Source organism: Peromyscus californicus, unplaced genomic scaffold (genome assembly GCF_007827085.1).
Source record: "Peromyscus californicus insignis strain IS unplaced genomic scaffold, ASM782708v3 Scaffold_4__1_contigs__length_199733344, whole genome shotgun sequence".
Taxonomy (NCBI): domain Eukaryota; kingdom Metazoa; phylum Chordata; class Mammalia; order Rodentia; family Cricetidae; genus Peromyscus; species Peromyscus californicus.
The window spans coordinates 163,551,961-163,568,339 of record NW_026294562.1 but is presented as its reverse complement, the minus strand read 5'-3'; the positions used below and the strand labels follow the sequence as shown (position 1 = coordinate 163,568,339).

Below are 16,379 nucleotides of genomic sequence, written 5' to 3'. Positions count from 1 at the left end.
CCTCTCACCCTGATGGCTGAGTTTAGGGTACATATGCATCTGAGCAGTGAGGGGAACGCTCGGCAGCAAGGCCTTGCTGTTAGAATTGGTCAATCCGACTTGCTGCTGGAATTAAATGTACAAGAGACCTGGGGATTTCTTCCTTTTACTCTGTGTACTCCGGTTACACTGACATTTACGTGAAACAAAATTACATGAACATTTAAGAGCTTTCTTAATATAACAGACTTTGAAGGACTAATGACCGGAAAGGGGAAAACGAGGCTTCCCAGATTTCGTTTCTTCAGGTAAGATGACTATCAGCCATTTAAAGGTGTAATTGTTACAGCACGGATGGAAAGATACCCTGGTAGTCGGGAGCTGAGGAATACCAGAGAGTCAACAAATTTCACACAGATTTATTGGGAAGGAAAAAACCCCAGAAGGGTGGATGCCTCTGCTCAGCGAGAAACTGGGGATAACTGAGCAGAAGGCAGAGTTTTATATAGAGTTTCTTGGGGGGTGGGGTGGGATGGGTGGATGCGTGGGGGTGGAACTTTTCAGGGTGAAGCTTTCCAGGGTGGGGATTGGTGGGATTTCAAGTCCAGAGCTTGGGCTCTTACTCTGTAGGGCGGGGAGCGGGGGGGGGGGGGGGGGGGGGGGGGGGGGCGGGGGGGGGGGGCGGGGGGGGGCTGGGTCCAGCCGTTAGGGTAGTTAGAATGTTCTCTGGGTGGAACCTGACAGTTGGAAATCCTCAGGGGAGTGGCCAGGCCATTCGTGTGCCTCAAGGGGTTTACAAAAGGTACACCCGTAATCCCAGTGTTTAAGAGATGGAAGCAATAGGGAAGGTGGTGCTGGTTACTAGGGATGTAGTTTGGGTGATTCTCTACTTTGATTGATAGATTAGGTCATATATTCATTTTCTCTACTATGCATGTCCCTTTATAATGCATATGATTTTAATCATACATGTGCCTAATTATGCATAGGCATAAGGTGGTAGATAGGAAGTTCTCCCTAAAAGGTTACAGTTTTGCCTTCTTGTGCATGCATCCGAAACTAGTTCAGGCTGGATTGGCTCTTCCATTCTTCATACACAGATATGTTGAGAGTATTCTTGAACTAAAACTGTCTAATTTGAACAGTTCCAAGGGCAGGGAAACATATATCATTGTTAGATGGAAGTATGTGTAGCCTGATGTAGACAGAGAAGGGTTCTGAGGTTTCTAGGTGCATTGTTCAGAGAGTGGTGTGTGTGTGTGTGTATAGTATGTACAACTGAAGGACCTAGGCTGCCAAGTGCATTTATTTTTTTTCAGTGTTTACAATTATTTTATTTTCATTCTTTTGCTGTCACTTTTGAACAACAGATTTACTTTTTTTTGGGGGGGAGTCTCTCTCTCTTTTTTTTTTTGAAAATGTTCATTTCTTTTTTCTTTTTTTTTTTAATGCCGAATGCTGTTTATTGAAGGAGGGAAGAGGTCTTAAATACAGGTTTACAGCACAATGGGAGAACCCCGGAGGGCAGAGGTTCGCTACTGATGTTTTACAATCTTGCATCTAAGCTGTTAACACCCATTATGCAGGATACACAGACAAGGAACTTCCCTCAAGCATTCAGGAGGGTGGAACCTGGCAGGGAATTAGCATAGGGAGGATATCAAGGTCAAGGTCAACAAGCAAGGCAACAGTTACCCAAAATGGGGGCCAGGGCCCTACAGGTCCCCTCTTTTACTAAAAAATGAGCTTCTGACTTAGGTTGCGTGGGACATCCGCAGGTCACCTTACCCATCATGGAGACACCTGCCCAGGCCTCACAGGTGCTCTGTCTTAGGTTGGTGAGCACCCCCTAGGCATTACCCATCTCTGAATACTCATTATCATACAGTCTCAATCATGTGTGAGTTGCAGAGTTAACTGCTGCCAAAGATCTCAAAGTGGCACTGGGTTTGCAATCTGTGTGTTCAACACAGAAAAGACCAACAGAGATCCTATCCCACCCATAGCCAGTAGGCTAAAGGCAACTGAGCCATTCCCTTCCTTAACGAGCCTTACTGCAAATTGGAGTCCTTGTAAGATGGTATCCCGGGGGCTGGAGAGATGGCTCAGAGGATAAGAGCACTGACTGCTCTTCTAGAGGTCCTGAGTTCAACTCCCAGCAGCCACATGGTGGTTCACAACCATCTGTAATGAGATCTGGCACCCTCTTCTGACTGTATACATAATAAATGGTTTAAAAAAAAAGATGGTATCCCAAAAGTGAATGGAACTTGAGTTTATAAATTTATAATTTTCAAAGCCAATTGAAATGTATATAGCTATTGAATTAAATTTATCATGTCCAATAGAATGAAAGATTAATTAACTGTTGTAGCTGCTTTTGCTGCCAGGGTCTCCACTGTGCTAGCTGTAGTAAGCAATTATGAAATCGTAATCCCAGAAACAGTAGCAGCGGTGGCCGCCACTGCTATAACAGCAACAACAGCAGCAGCAATGTCAAATTCTCTTCTGGAGTGTGTGGACATCCACTGGCATGGATACAACTTCAGGAACAGGAACCGCCAAGGCCCATTTTTCTTGATTCCAGCACAACTTAGGCTGGCAGCTCTTCTGGAGAATCCAAAACCATGGCTACAGTTCCTAGGCTTATGTTAATGCTTGCCAAAGCTGGCCATATTGGGCTCTCAATCCCTATTGCCAAGTGCATTATTACAAGAGGAGTGCGTGTGCAAATCCCAAATCAAATGAGTGTCTCAGGGCACTCAACTATCTCTCATGCTTGCCTGCCTCAGTATCAGGCAATGTGGTAATCTGAATGAGAAATTTCCCCGTAGTCTCAGGCATTTGAATACTTGGTCTCCAGTGGGTGATGCTCTTTGGGGTGCAGCCTTGCTGGGGGAAGTATTAGACTTGAGGACTGTGGAGGTCTCTGCAACAACTATAGACAGCAGAGTATCCGAGGGAAGCAAAAAGGTAGTTCAGTTCAACATGACTAAGTAGCTGGTGTTGGTTTAAACTTCGGAAGTCTGACCCCCACATAATTTTTTTAGGCATATGCATGTCCCTTTATAATGCATATGATTTTAATCATACATGTGCCTAATTATGCATAGGCATAAGGTGGTAAATAGGAAGTTCTCCCTAAAAGGTTACAGTTTTGCCTTCTTGTGCATGCATCCGAAACTAGTTCAGGCTGAATTGGCTCTTCCATCGGCATAGCACAATTTGGTGAAAACTTTCCTGGTAATAATCCTGATCAGGCAGCTCAAGCTTGATGGAGCCACTGAAGAGAGCAGAGCTGCCATAGTGCCAGTGAATATGGTGATTTTTTTAATTGGGTAACAGCCACTCAAGATATTGGCAGCTCCTTTCATGCTGCAGCAGCCATTCAAATAACTTTTCAAAAAGGACCTTGCTTTGAATGCAGAAATAAAGGACATTGGAAAAATGAGTGTAAAAAATCCAGTAATCCTGTCCCTCACCTTTGCTCATGACATAAAAAAGGAAAACTTTGGGCTAAGGAATGTTGATCCAAATTTGGCAAGGATAGTAAGCCTTTAAGCTCCTAAGGGGGAGCCCAGGAAGAAGAATCATCCAGCCCTAGAATCAAGGTGGGGGGAATTGACTCAGACAACAAGAAATGAACCAGGCTCAAAATCAGTTTCTAGTCATTCAGGAGGAACAACAGGATCTAATGCAAATGGAATTAAGTTCATTAGCTTTATGGACAAGACCATTCTCAGATGATGGACATAGGACGAGCTTATACACTGAAGACTAGTCCTTTAGAACAGTGATTCTCAACCTGTGGGTTAAATATCAGATACCCTGCATGTAAAATATTTACATTAGATGCATAATAGTAGCAAAATTGCAGTTATGAAGTAGCAATGAAATAATTTTATGGGTGAGGGTCACCATAACATAAAGAACTGTATTAAAGGTTTGCAGCATTAGGAAGGTTGAGAACCACTGCTATTAGAGTTATTTTAGATACTGGGGCTGATCATTCAGTTATTTGTCAAGAGCAATGGCCCCACACTGGTCAATGTCTAGTGGCCCACCTTTACAAGGTTTTGGAGGCCAACAGGATTCTTTAAAAAGTACCAGTGTCTTAATTTGGACTGATAAAGATTCTTTTGGCACTGTGCAGCCTTACATTGTCTCAGGACTTTTTTTTTTTTTTTCCGAGACAGGGTTTCTCCGTGTAGTTTTGCACCTTTCCTGGAACTCACTTTGTAGACCAGGCTGGCCTCGAACTCACAGAGATCCGCCTGGCTCTGCCTCCTGAGTGCTGGGATTAAAGGTGTGCGCCATACCGCCTGGTAAACATTTGTTGTGTCTTTTTTTTTTTTTTTTGGTTTTTTGAGACAGGGTTTCCCTGTGTATCTTTGTGCCTTTCTTGGAACTCACTTGGTAGCCCAGGCTGGCCTTGAACTCACGGAGATCTGCCTGTCTCTGCCTCCCGAGTGCTGGGATTAAAGGCATGCACCACCACCGCCTGGCGTCTCAGGACTTTTATAAAATTTGTGAGGAAGAGATATATTACAACAAATGCAAGCAGTAACTACTATTGCTACTAATAAATCATCTGATAATTATAATACAAAAAAGTATAGCTCCTCTAACTGGGGTCATTGATCAAGGCCCATTCATACAGCCTTTATAACTACAGTGGATCTCTGATGACCTAGTATGGATTGATCAATGTCCCCTTCATGACAAAAATTTAAAACAGGCCCAACTTCAAGTAAAGGAATAGTTGCAACTGGGACATATAGAACCTTCAGTTAGTCTTTGGACTCAACTATTTTTGTAATTCATAAAAGGGCAAAAAATAATTTTTTTTGAGACAGGGTTTCTCCATGTAGCCCTGGATGTCTTGCAACTCACTCTGTAGACCAAGCTGGTCTCAAACGCAGAGAGCCTGCCTCTGCCTCCTGGAATGCTGGGATTAAAGGCATGCACCACCATTGTATGGTTCAAAGAATAAATTTTGACTGTTATATGATCTCTGGGGCATAAATATGACTATGAAAACAATGGTGGCCCTTCAGCCAGGGCCTACTGTGATTCCTCAAGAACATTACATTATGTTTTTTTTCTAAAGATTTATTTATTTATTATGTACACAGAAGAGGGCACCAGATCTCATTAGCCCCACTATATGTTAATATTATGTACACAAATCACTTAAGCCAGTGCTGATTCGATTTCCGGAAGTATTGGCCATTATATGGAGGACATTCTCTACTTCCCACTCACCTAATCAATACTTAAGTAAGTGCTTGATTTTCATGGTAAATAGAGCGAAATTTAAACATAGCTCTAGATAAAATTAAAAAACAATCACTTTATAATTAATTAGTGTACATTCAAACAACAACAAATTTGCCATCATGCTCTCAGCTTAAAACTTCCCAAACAATGTACTTTCAGCTACTTAGAAAAAACTTTGGGCCATGTTAATTGGGTACATTTTTTTTTTTTTAAAGATTTATTTATTTTTTATGTATACAGCATGTATAACTGCAGGCCAGAAGAGGGCACCAGATCTCATTACAAATGGTTGTGAGCCATCATGTGGTTGCTGGGAATTGAACTCAGGACCTCTGGAAGAGCAGTCAATGCTCTTAACCACTGAGCCATCTCTCCAGCCCCAATTGGGTACATTTTTATCTGCCTAATACTACTAAAGACTTGATTCTGCTCTCTCACTTGCTTTCTGGAGACTTGGTTAAACTCTATAAAAAGCATAACACTTGAAGCAGAGCAAGTTATTAGTTTATTAAATAAAGCTTCTGCTAAAGTTGTAGCTCATATAATTAATCCCTTACTTCCTCGTCAATTATTTATCCTTCCTGCTTAACATCTACAGTAATTACATATCAACAAAGTATGGTAGTATAGAAATTTATGCATGTCATAATTCTCTGCATTGATCCATAACTCCTTATTTACAAGAAATTATACACTTGATAATTATGGGAAGAGCATGTCTTAAACAAATTACTGGTAAAGAGCCTACAGAAATGGTTGTACCATTAAATAAAACGCAGGTTGGTTATTTGTTCCACATAATTGGTGGGTAGCATTAGCATGTTACTTGAGATCTAAAGATAATTATTAACCTAAAGATCTCCTTTTAAATTATCTTGAAGATACCCCATGAATAGTGCCTAAAATTACATCTAAAAATTCTATAGCTTTAAAAACTTCCAATGCTTTTAAAGGATGGTTCTTCAAAAGGACAAGGAGCTTATGTTTTATATACAAATTTCATATCCTTCACAACAAAGATTGTACTCACCCCTGGTTGTGCAACTCAACAGTCTGAACTCACTTTAGTCAGTAGGCTTTTTTTTTTGAGACAGGGTTTCTCTGTGTTGCCTTGGCTATCCTGGAACCTGCTCTGTAGACCAGGTTGGCTTTGAACTCAGAGATCTACCTGCCTCTGCCTCTCCAGTGCTGGGATTAAAGCTGTGCACCACCACTGTCTGGCTAATCAATCAGCTTTTATTAGATGTTTCTTAGCCATTGAATATTTTAACTGACTACATATTGTGCTCAAACTGTTTTTCTTTTATTAGAAACTGCAGACTTAAACCCAACCCTACTACTAATGCTATTTCATAATTATTTCTCTCCCTTCAGATGTCTATATGATAATGGCCTCAACATTTTTTCATAACCCATATTCATGCTCATTCTAGTCTTCCAGGTGTTCCTTAACACCCACTAATATTCTAGCCGATGTGCTGGCTTCCTTCTCACCACTAATACTTTCTTTTCAGGTAGCTCAAACAACAAAAACAATCTCACCAACTTCCGCACCTTCTTGTACTTTCACACTACTGCCCTCTACTGGTGGAATTAATTCTCAAGGTTTAAAATCTAATGCCGTGCGGCAGATGTTATTAGTATCTTAGAATTTGGACGTTTTAAATATGTTCATGTAGCCTGGCGTAGTGGTACACACCTTTAATCTCGGCACTTAGGAGGCCAAGGTAGACAGATCTCTGAGTTCGAGGCCAGCGTGGTCTACAGAGTGAGTTCCAGGATAGCCAAGGCTACAGGAAACCCCGTCTAGGAAAAAAAAGAGTAAAGTTTATATAATGGTTGATACTTTTCTAATATGATTGTTACTTCTTCTCACAGGACTGAAACAACTTCAGATGCCATTAATCATTTATTATACACTTTTTCCTTTCTAGGACTCTTCTTACAACTAAAAACTAATAATGGTCCTGCTTATTAGCAAATGCTTTAAGGAATTTTGCAATTTATGGAACATGTTACTGGAATCCCTTATAATCCACAGAGTAAAACTATTGTGGAATGATACCATCAAATACTTAAATGGCAAATTTAAAAAATAAAAAGGGGGGTATAGACACCCATGTAAATCCCACATACAATGCGACATTTAGCTATGCTAACTTTAAGTTTTTTTTTTTTTTTTTTATTAATTTATTTTGCAATACAATTCAGTTCTACATATCAGCCACGGATTCCCTTGTTCTCCCCCCTCCCGTCCCCCTCACCTTCCCCCCAACCCCCCCCCCCCATTCCCATCTCCTCCAGGGCAAAGCCTTCCCCACAGACTGAGGTCAACCTGGTAGACTCAGTCCAGGTAGGTCTAGTTCCCTCCTCCCAGGCCGAGCCAAACAATCCTGCATAGGCCCCAGGTTTCAAACAGCCAACTCATGCAATGAGCACAAGATCTGGTCCCACTGCCTGGATGCCTCCCAAACAGATCAAGCCAATCAACTGTCTCATCCATTCAGAGGGCCTGATCCAGTGGGGACCCCCTAGCCATTGGTTCATAGTTCATGTGTTTCCATTCATTTGGCTATTTGTCCCTGTGCTTTATCCAACCTTGGTCTCAACAATTCTCGCTCATATAAACCCTCCTCATTCTTGCTAATTGGACTCCCAGAGATCCACCCGGGGCCTAGTCATGGATCTCTGCATCCAGATCCCTCAGTAGTTGGATGAGGTTTCTAGCACAACAATTAGGGTGTTTGGCCATCCCATCACCAGAGTAGGTCAGTTCGGGCTGTCTCTCGACCACTGCCAGCAGTCTGTTGTGTGGGTATCTTTGTGGATTTCTGTGGGCCTCTCTAGCACTTTGCTTCTTCCTATTCTCATGTGGTCTTTATTTACCATGGTCTCCTATTCCTTGTTCTCCCTCTCTGTTGTTGATCCAGTTGGGATCTCCCGCTCCCCCAAGCTCTCTTTCCCTCAACCCTCGCCTTTCATTACCCCCACTCATGTCCAGGCTGTTCATGTAGATCTCATTCCATTTCTCTGTCATTGGGTGATCCCTGTATCTTTCTTGGGGTCCTGTTTTCCAGGTAGCCTCCCTGGTGATGTGAGTAGCAGACAAGTCATCCTTGTTTCATGTCTAGTATCTTGCTATGAGTGAGTACATACCATGTTTGTCTTTCTGAGTCTGGGTTACCTCACTCAGGATGATTTTTTCTAGATCCATCCATTTGCCTGCAAACCTCATGATGCCATTGTTTTTCTCTGCTGAGTAGTATTCCATTGTGTATATGTACCACATTTTGTTTATCCATTCTTCAGTTGAAGGGCATCTGGGTTGTTTCCATGTTCTGGCTATTACAAACAATGCTGATATGAACATAACTGAACAAGTGCTCTTATGGTGTGGTTGAGCATTTCTTGGGTATATGCCCAAGAGTGGTATAGCTGGATCTTGGGGGAGATGGATTCCCAATTTTCTAAGAAAGCGCCATATTGATTTCCAAAGTGGTTGTACAAGCTTGCATTCCCACCAGCAGTGGAGGAGAGTTCCCCTAGCTCCACATCCTCTCCAGCATAAGGTGTCTTCAGTGTTTTTGATCTTAGCCATTCTGACAGGCGTAAGGTGGTATCTCAGAGTTGTTTTGATTTGCATTTCCCTGATGATTAGGGATGTTGAGCAGTTCCTTAAATGTCTTTCGGCCATTTGAGTTTCCTCTGTTGAGAATTCTCTGTTTAGCTCTATAGCCCATTTCTTAATTGGACTGTTGGGCATTTTGATGTCTAATTTCTTGAATTCCTTATATATTCTGGATATCAGTCCTCTGTCAGATGTGGGGTTGGTGAAGATCTTTTCCCATTCTGTAGGCTGTCGCTTTGCCTTGTTGACCGTATCCTTTGCTCTACAAAAGCTTCTCAGTTTCAAGAGGTCCCATTGATTGATTGTTTGTCTCAGAGTCTGTGCTACTGGTGTTCTATTTAGGAAGTAGTCTCCTATGCCAATGCGTTCAAGACTACTTCCTATTTTCTCTTCTAGCAGGTTCAGAGTAGCTGGATTTATGTTGAGGTCCTTGATCCACTTGGACTTAAGTTTTGTGCACGGTGATAGATATGGATCTATTTGCAGCCTTCTACATGTTGATATCCAGTTTTGCCAGCACCATTTGTTGAAGATGCTTTCTTTTTTCCATTGTGCACTTTTGGCTTCTTTGTCAAAAATTATATGTTCATAGGTGTGCGGATTAATGTCAGGGTCTTCAATTCGATTCCATTGGTCCACATGTCGGTTTCTATGCCAGTACCAAGCTGTTTTTATTACTGTAGCTCTATAGTAGAGCTTGAAGTCAGGGATCGTGATGCCTCCAGAAGTTGTGTTATTGTACAGGATTCCTTTGGCTATCCTGGGTTTTTTGTTTTTCCATATGAATTTGAGTATTATTCTTTCCAGGTCTGTGAAGAATTGTGTTGGTATTTTGATGGGGATTGCATTGAATCTGTAGATTGCTTTTGGTAAGATTGCCATTTTTACTATGTTAGTCCTGCCTATCCATGAGCATGGGAGATCTTTCCATTTTCTGACATCTTCTTCAATTTCTTTTTTCAGGGACTTAAAGTTCTTGTCATATAGGTCCTTCACTTGCTTGGTTAGTGTTACCCCAAGGTATTTTATGCCATTTGTGGCTATAGTAAAGGGTGATGTATCTCTGATTTCCTTCTCCACTTCTTTGTCCATTGTATATAGGAGGGCTACTGATTTTTTTGAGTTGATCTTGTATCCTGCTATGTTGCTGAAGGTGTTTATAAGCTGTATCAGTTCCTTGGTGGAATCTTTGGGGTCGCTCAAGTATACTATCATGTCATCTGCAAATAGGGAAAGCTTGACTTCTTCCTTTCCAATTTGTATCCCCTTAATCTCCTTATGTTGTCTTATTGCTCTGGCTAGAACTTCAAGTACTATATTGAATAAGTATGGGGAGAGTGGACAGCCTTGCCTCGTTCCTGATTTTAGTGGAATTGCTTTGAGTTTCTCTCCATTTAATTTGATGTTGGCTGTTGGCTTGCTGTAAATTGCCTTTATTATGTTTAGGTATGTTCCCTGTATTCCTGATCGCTCTAATACCTTTATCATGAAGGGGTGTTGGATTTTGTCAAATGCCTTTTCTGCATCCAGTGAGATGATCATATGGTTTTTTTCTTTGAGTTTGTTTATATGGTGTATTATATTGACGGACTTTCGTATGTTGAACCACCCTTGCATCCCTGGAATGAATCCTACTTGATCATGGTGGATAATTGTTTTGATGTGTTCTTGGAGTCTGTTTGCCAGTATTTTATTGAGTATTTTTGCATCAATGTTCATGAGGGAGATCGGTCTGTAGTTCTCTTTCTTTGTTGTATCCTTGTTTGGTTTAGGAATTAGGGTAATTGTAGCCTCGTAGAAGGAGTTTGGTAATGTTCCTTCTGTTTCTATTGTGTGGAACAATTTAGAGAGTATTGGTATTAACTCTTCTTTGAAGATCTGGTAGAATTCTGCACTGAAACCATCTGGTCCTGGGCTTTTTTTGGTTGGGAGACTTTTAATGACTGTTTCTATTTCATTAGGGGTTATTGGACTATTTAAATAGTTTATCTGGTCTTGATTTAACTTAGGTATGTGGTACCTATCCAGAAAGTTATCCATTTCTTTTAGGTTTTCCAGTTTTGTCGAATAGAGGTTTTTGAAGTATGACCTGATGATTCTCTGGATTTCCTCAATGTCTGTTGTTATGTCCCCCTTTTCATTTCTGATTTTGTTGATTTGGATGCTCTCTCTCTGTCTTTTGGTTAGTTTGGATAAGGGCTTGTCTATCTTGTTGATTTTCTCAAAGAACCAACTCTTTGTTTCATTAATTTTTTGTATTGTTCTCTTTGTTTCTATTTTATTGATTTCAGCTCTCACTTTGATAATTTCCTGGCGTCTATTTTTCCTGGGAGACTGTGCTTCTTCTTGTTCTAGAGCTTTCAGGTATGCTGTTAAGTCTCTAGTGTGAGATTTCTCCAACTTATTTATGTGGGCATTTAGTGCTATGAATTTCCCTCTTAGTACTGCTTTCATAGTGTCCCATAAATTTGGATATGTGGTGTCTTCATTTTCATTGATCTCTAGGAAGTCTTTAATTTCTTTCTTTATTTCTTCCTTAACCCATTGGTGATTCAGTTGGGTATTATTCAGTTTCCATGAGATTGCAGGTTTTCTGTAGTTTTTGTTGTTGTTGAAATCCAACTTTAGACCATGGTGGTCTGATAGAACACAGGAGGTTATTCCAATTCTTTTGTATCTGTTTAGATTTGTTTTGTGGCCAAGTATGTGGTCAATTTTAGAGAAGGTTCCATGGGGTGCTGAGAAGAAGGTATATTCTTTTTTGTTAGGATGGAATGTTCTGTAGATATCGATTAAGTCCATTTGAGTCATGACCTCAGTTAAGTCCTTTATTTCTCTGTTAAGTTTCAATTTGGGAGATCTGTCCAGTGGTGAAAGTGGGGTGTTGAGGTCTCCCACTATTAATGTGTGGGGTTTTATATGTGATTTAAGCTTTAGTAATGTTTCTTTAACATATGTGGGTGCCCTTGTGTTTGGGGCATAAATATTCAGAATTGAGACTTCATCTTGGTGGATCTTTCCTGCGATGAGTATGTAATGCCCTTCTTGATCTCTTTTGATTGATTTTAGTTTGAAGTCTATTTTGCTGGATATCAGGATGGCTACACCTGCTTGTTTCTTAAGACCGTTTGATTGGAAAGTCTTTTCCCAGCCTTTTATTTTTAGGTAGTGTCTATCTTCGAATTTGAGATGTGTTTCTTGTATGCAGCAGAAAGATGGGTCCTGCTTTCGTATCCATTCTGTAAGCCTATGTCTTTTTATAGGTGAATTAAGTCCATTGATATTGAGGGAAATTAATGACCAGTGATTGTTCATTCCTGTTATTTTTTGGTGGTGATGTGTGGGTACTTCTATACGTTGGGGTTTACTGCTGTGGCTTTATCTGTTGCCTGTGTTTTCGAGGGTGTATCTGACTTCCTTAGGTTGGAATTTTCCTTCTAGTGCTTTCTGTAGGGCTGGGTTTGTGGATAAGTATTGTTTAAATCTGGCTTTGTCATGGAATGTCTTGTTCACTCCATCTATGGTGATTGAAAGTTTTGCTGGGTATATTAGTCTAGGCTGACATCCATGGTCTCTTAGTGTCTGCATTACATCTGTCCAGGTTCTTCTGGCTTTCAAAGTCTCCATTGAGAAATCGGGTGTTATTCTGATGGGTTTGCCTTTATATGTCACTTGGCCTTTTTCCTTTGCTGCTCTTAATATTCTTTCTTTATTCTGTACGTTTAGTTGTTTAACTATTATGTGGCGAGGGGACTTTTTTTGGGGGTCTAGTCTGTTTGGTGTTCTATAAGCTTCTTGTATCTTCATAGGCATTTCCTTCTTTAAGTTGGGAAAGTTTTCTTCTATGATCTTGTTGAATATATTTTCTGTGCCCTTGAGTTGGTATTCTTCTCCTTCTTCGACCCCTATTATTCTTAGGTTTGGTCTTTTCATGGTGTCCCAAATTTCTTGGACATTTTGGTTCATGACTTTGTTGGCTTTAGTGTTTTCTTTGACTGATGAATGTATTTCTTCTACTGTATCTTCAACGCTAGAGATCCTCTCTTCCATCTCTTGCATTCTGTTGATTATACTTGCATCTGAAGTTCCCAATCGTTTTCTCAGATTTTCTATTTCCAGCATTCCCTCTGTTTGTGTCTTCTTCATTTTTTCTATTTCCCTTTTCAGGTCTTGGACTGTTTCCTTCATTTGTTTCATTGATTTTTCTTGATTTTCTCTCAGTATTTTATTGTTTTCTTCCAGGACTTTATTGATTTCTTCTAATTTGTTTGCCCTTTCCTCTAGTTGTTTACAGCGTTCTTCACATTTTTTTGTCTTTTCCTCTACACAAGCCTCTAGCTTCTTCATGATGTCATTCATAAGGCTGTTTTCTTCTGCTTCTTCCAATTTCTGATGTTCAGGTCTAGGTGTTGGAGGAGGGCTAGGGCCTGGTGATGCTGTATTGCTATTCATTTTGTTGTATATGTTTCTGCCTTGACGTCTGCCCATCTCCTTGTGCTTCGTTACTGGCCTTATCCGCACACTTGGTTCAGCCAGACCAGTGTTCCAAAAGGGAAGTCCGGAGCAAGATGGGAGCTGGGGCCGGCCTCTAAGTCTCAGGAAGAGGCTTGGGGCTCAGGCGGATGGGAGTGGGGGCAGGGCGCGGAGACTGCAGGGTCTGCCAGGGGTCTTGGAGAAGGGGATCCTTCCCGGTGGGGCAGCAGGGAACCTGCCCGGTGGCCAGAACCTGGGGCCAAGTTGGGCAGGTCTTCCCTGGAGTGGCTGGTGCCCAGGGATGGGGTCCGGGGCAAGGAAGGGCACTCACCAGTTTTCCAAAAGGGAAGTCCGGAGCAAGATGGGAGCTGGGGGCCAGCCTCTAAGTCTCAGGAAGAGCTAACTTTAAGTTTTTTCCCCCCCGCTTTAAAGGATGTTTCTTCTGTTGTACAAAAGCATTTTGCCCTAACAGAGATACAGCCTAAAGTATATGTTAAATAGAAAGATCTAAGAACTAATCAATGGAAAGGGCCAGATGCTCTTCTAACATCAAGGCAAGGTTATGCAGCCCTTCCTTTGAAGGAACAGCCCTGTGTGTTTAACATTCCTGGTTCCTCTAGTACTTATCTGTGAGCACAAGGACCTCCATGTCTCCTACAGAGGGCAAGCTGTAAGAGTTTACAGACTTGCATCACTTCTAGCTGACTCTGCTTTGTCCTTGTGATTAAGTACGTGAGCATTCAGCTTCCAGCTCCAGTGGCGAAGCTTACCCCTTGTTCACATGCCTCTGCTCCACCATCATGGACTCTTATCCCTCTGAAATTACAGGGCAAAATAAATTGCCTTCCCTTTAAATTGCTTTTGGTCATGGTGTTTTATCATAGTATGGTGGTTTGAAAGAAAATGGCCCCCAAAAAAGAGTTGCACTATTAGGAGGCGTGGTCTTGTAGGAGGAAGTGTGTCACCATGGGGACGGGCTTTGAGGTCTCTTTCTCAAGCTTCCCTCAGTGTGACAGTTGACTTTCTGTTGCCTGCAAGATGTAGCACTGTCAGCTCCAGCACCATGTCTGCCTGCACACCGCCATGCTCCCCTTCATGATCATAATGGACTGAGCCTTTGAAACTGCAAGCCACCACCTCAGTTAAATGTTTTCTTTGTAAGAGTTGCTGTGGTCATGGTCTTCACAGCAATGGAACCCTGAACTAAGACACACAGCAACAGAAACATGGGCAAAGAAGAAGGTATTCGGTGGAAAAGACAGTAATTATGAGAGGATGTTGCTGGCTCAAGTAGACTGGAATATTGTCAGGAAAAATTGGTTAATTTGGAGTCCTTTCAGCTTCCTTTGCATTTCAGTCTGCTTTTTCTTTTCCTCTCATATTCTCACAGCACAGTGCAGTTCTCCAGTGGTGGTTGGAAGAGAGATGTAGTAACCAGAGCAGACGCATCAGGAGTCTTGATAATAATTTAGTGCTTGTTGTTTGGTATGGAATGTTGTTTTAAGTCATTCAGGGAGTTTCCTTTTTTGAGATGAGAGTCTTCTTATGTAATGCTTGCTGGCTGGGAACTTACTATGTAGAGCAGGCAGGCCTTTCTCTGCATCCTGAGTTCTGGGATTAAAGGACTGTGCTACCATACCTGGCTGAGTTGTCTTTACTAAAGAGTATTTTTTTTATTACTTTTAATAATGTGTATAGGTATGTGCACATGTATGCAGGTAGGTGCTTGTGGGGGCCAAGATGTCAGATCCCTTAGAGCTGGAGTTAGAGGCGGTTGTGAAGTGCCTCACAGGTTCTGGGAACTGAACTTGGGTCCCCTGGAAGAGCAATGCTCACTCTTTACCACTGAGAAATCTCATCTCTCCAATTCTAGGGAGTTTCCTTTTGAACCTCTTCTTTGACTAAACAGCTGTCTAGAATATTCAGATAGAGCTTTCCTCTAATTATTGACTTACAATTTTGTTGTGCTATTGAAATATGGTAGCTATGCTGGGCAGTAGTGGTGCATGCCTTTAGTCCCAGCACTCGGGAGGCAGAGGGAGGCAGGCAGATCTCTGAGTTTGAGGCCAGCGTGGTTGGTCTACAGAGCTAGTTCCGTGACTGCCAGGGCTACACACAGAGAAACCCTGTTTCGAAAAATAAACAACAAAACAAAATGGTAGCTGTGGTGTTTTAATTTCCACCTTTTATTTTCAGGTATTTTTATTACCTTTTATTTTGTTTGTATGTGTGTGTGTGTGTCTACATATATGGAGGTCAGAGGACAATCCACAGTCGTTGGTTCTCTCCTACTGTGTAGGTCCTGGGAATCAAATTCAGGTTGTCAGGCTTGGCAGCACACACCTCTATCCATCAAGAGATTCATCTGTCCCTCTTTTATATTATTTTACTTATTTTGAGATAGGGTCTCATGTAGCCCAGGCTGGCTGTGATGACTATTTTTGATTGTCAACTTGACTACATCCGGAATGAGCTAAAACCCAAGTGACTGGGTACACCTGTGAGAGACTTGTCTTGATTAAGCATTAGAAGCGTGGAGACCCACCCTAAATCCAGATCTTTTGAGGTGGGAAGATCCACCTTTATCTGGCCACACCTCTTGCTGGCAGCCTGCGTAAAGGACAAGGAAGAAAGAAGCTTGCTCTTTGCCTACTTGCCCTCACTCTTCATCCCTTCACTGGCATTAGAGCCTACTTCTTTGGAATTCTGGCATATTGAAGACCAGCTGAAACATCCAACCTCATGGACTGAACAACTACTGGATTCTTGGACTTCTATTTGGAAACAGCCGTTGTTGGAGTAGTTGGATCATAACCTGTAAGTCACTCTAATGAATCCCATTTATATATAGATTTATTCTATCAGTTCTCTTTCTCTAGGGGACCCTGATGACAACTACATTGGCCTGCAGCTTGCTGTGTGGCTGATCCTTGTGTCTCCATCTGCAGATTGCTGAGATGCCAGGTGTGGCCCACCATGCCTCTCCACACCTTTGCTTTTAAAACCCATTTAGGTCATC

The 16,379-nt window shown here is 41.7% G+C and overlaps 1 protein-coding gene across 1 annotated transcript in view; it reads left to right on the top strand.

The window, feature by feature from the left end:
• The first annotated feature begins 173 nt into the window (after positions 1 to 173).
• The window catches only part of Znf329 (zinc finger protein 329), an 88,195-nt gene continuing 71,989 nt past the window's right edge, over positions 174 to 16,379 (top strand). The window contains exon 1 of the mRNA XM_052761455.1: positions 174 to 287. The gene's annotated coding sequence lies outside the window, so the exon portion shown is untranslated. The remainder of the gene's footprint in view (positions 288 to 16,379) is intronic.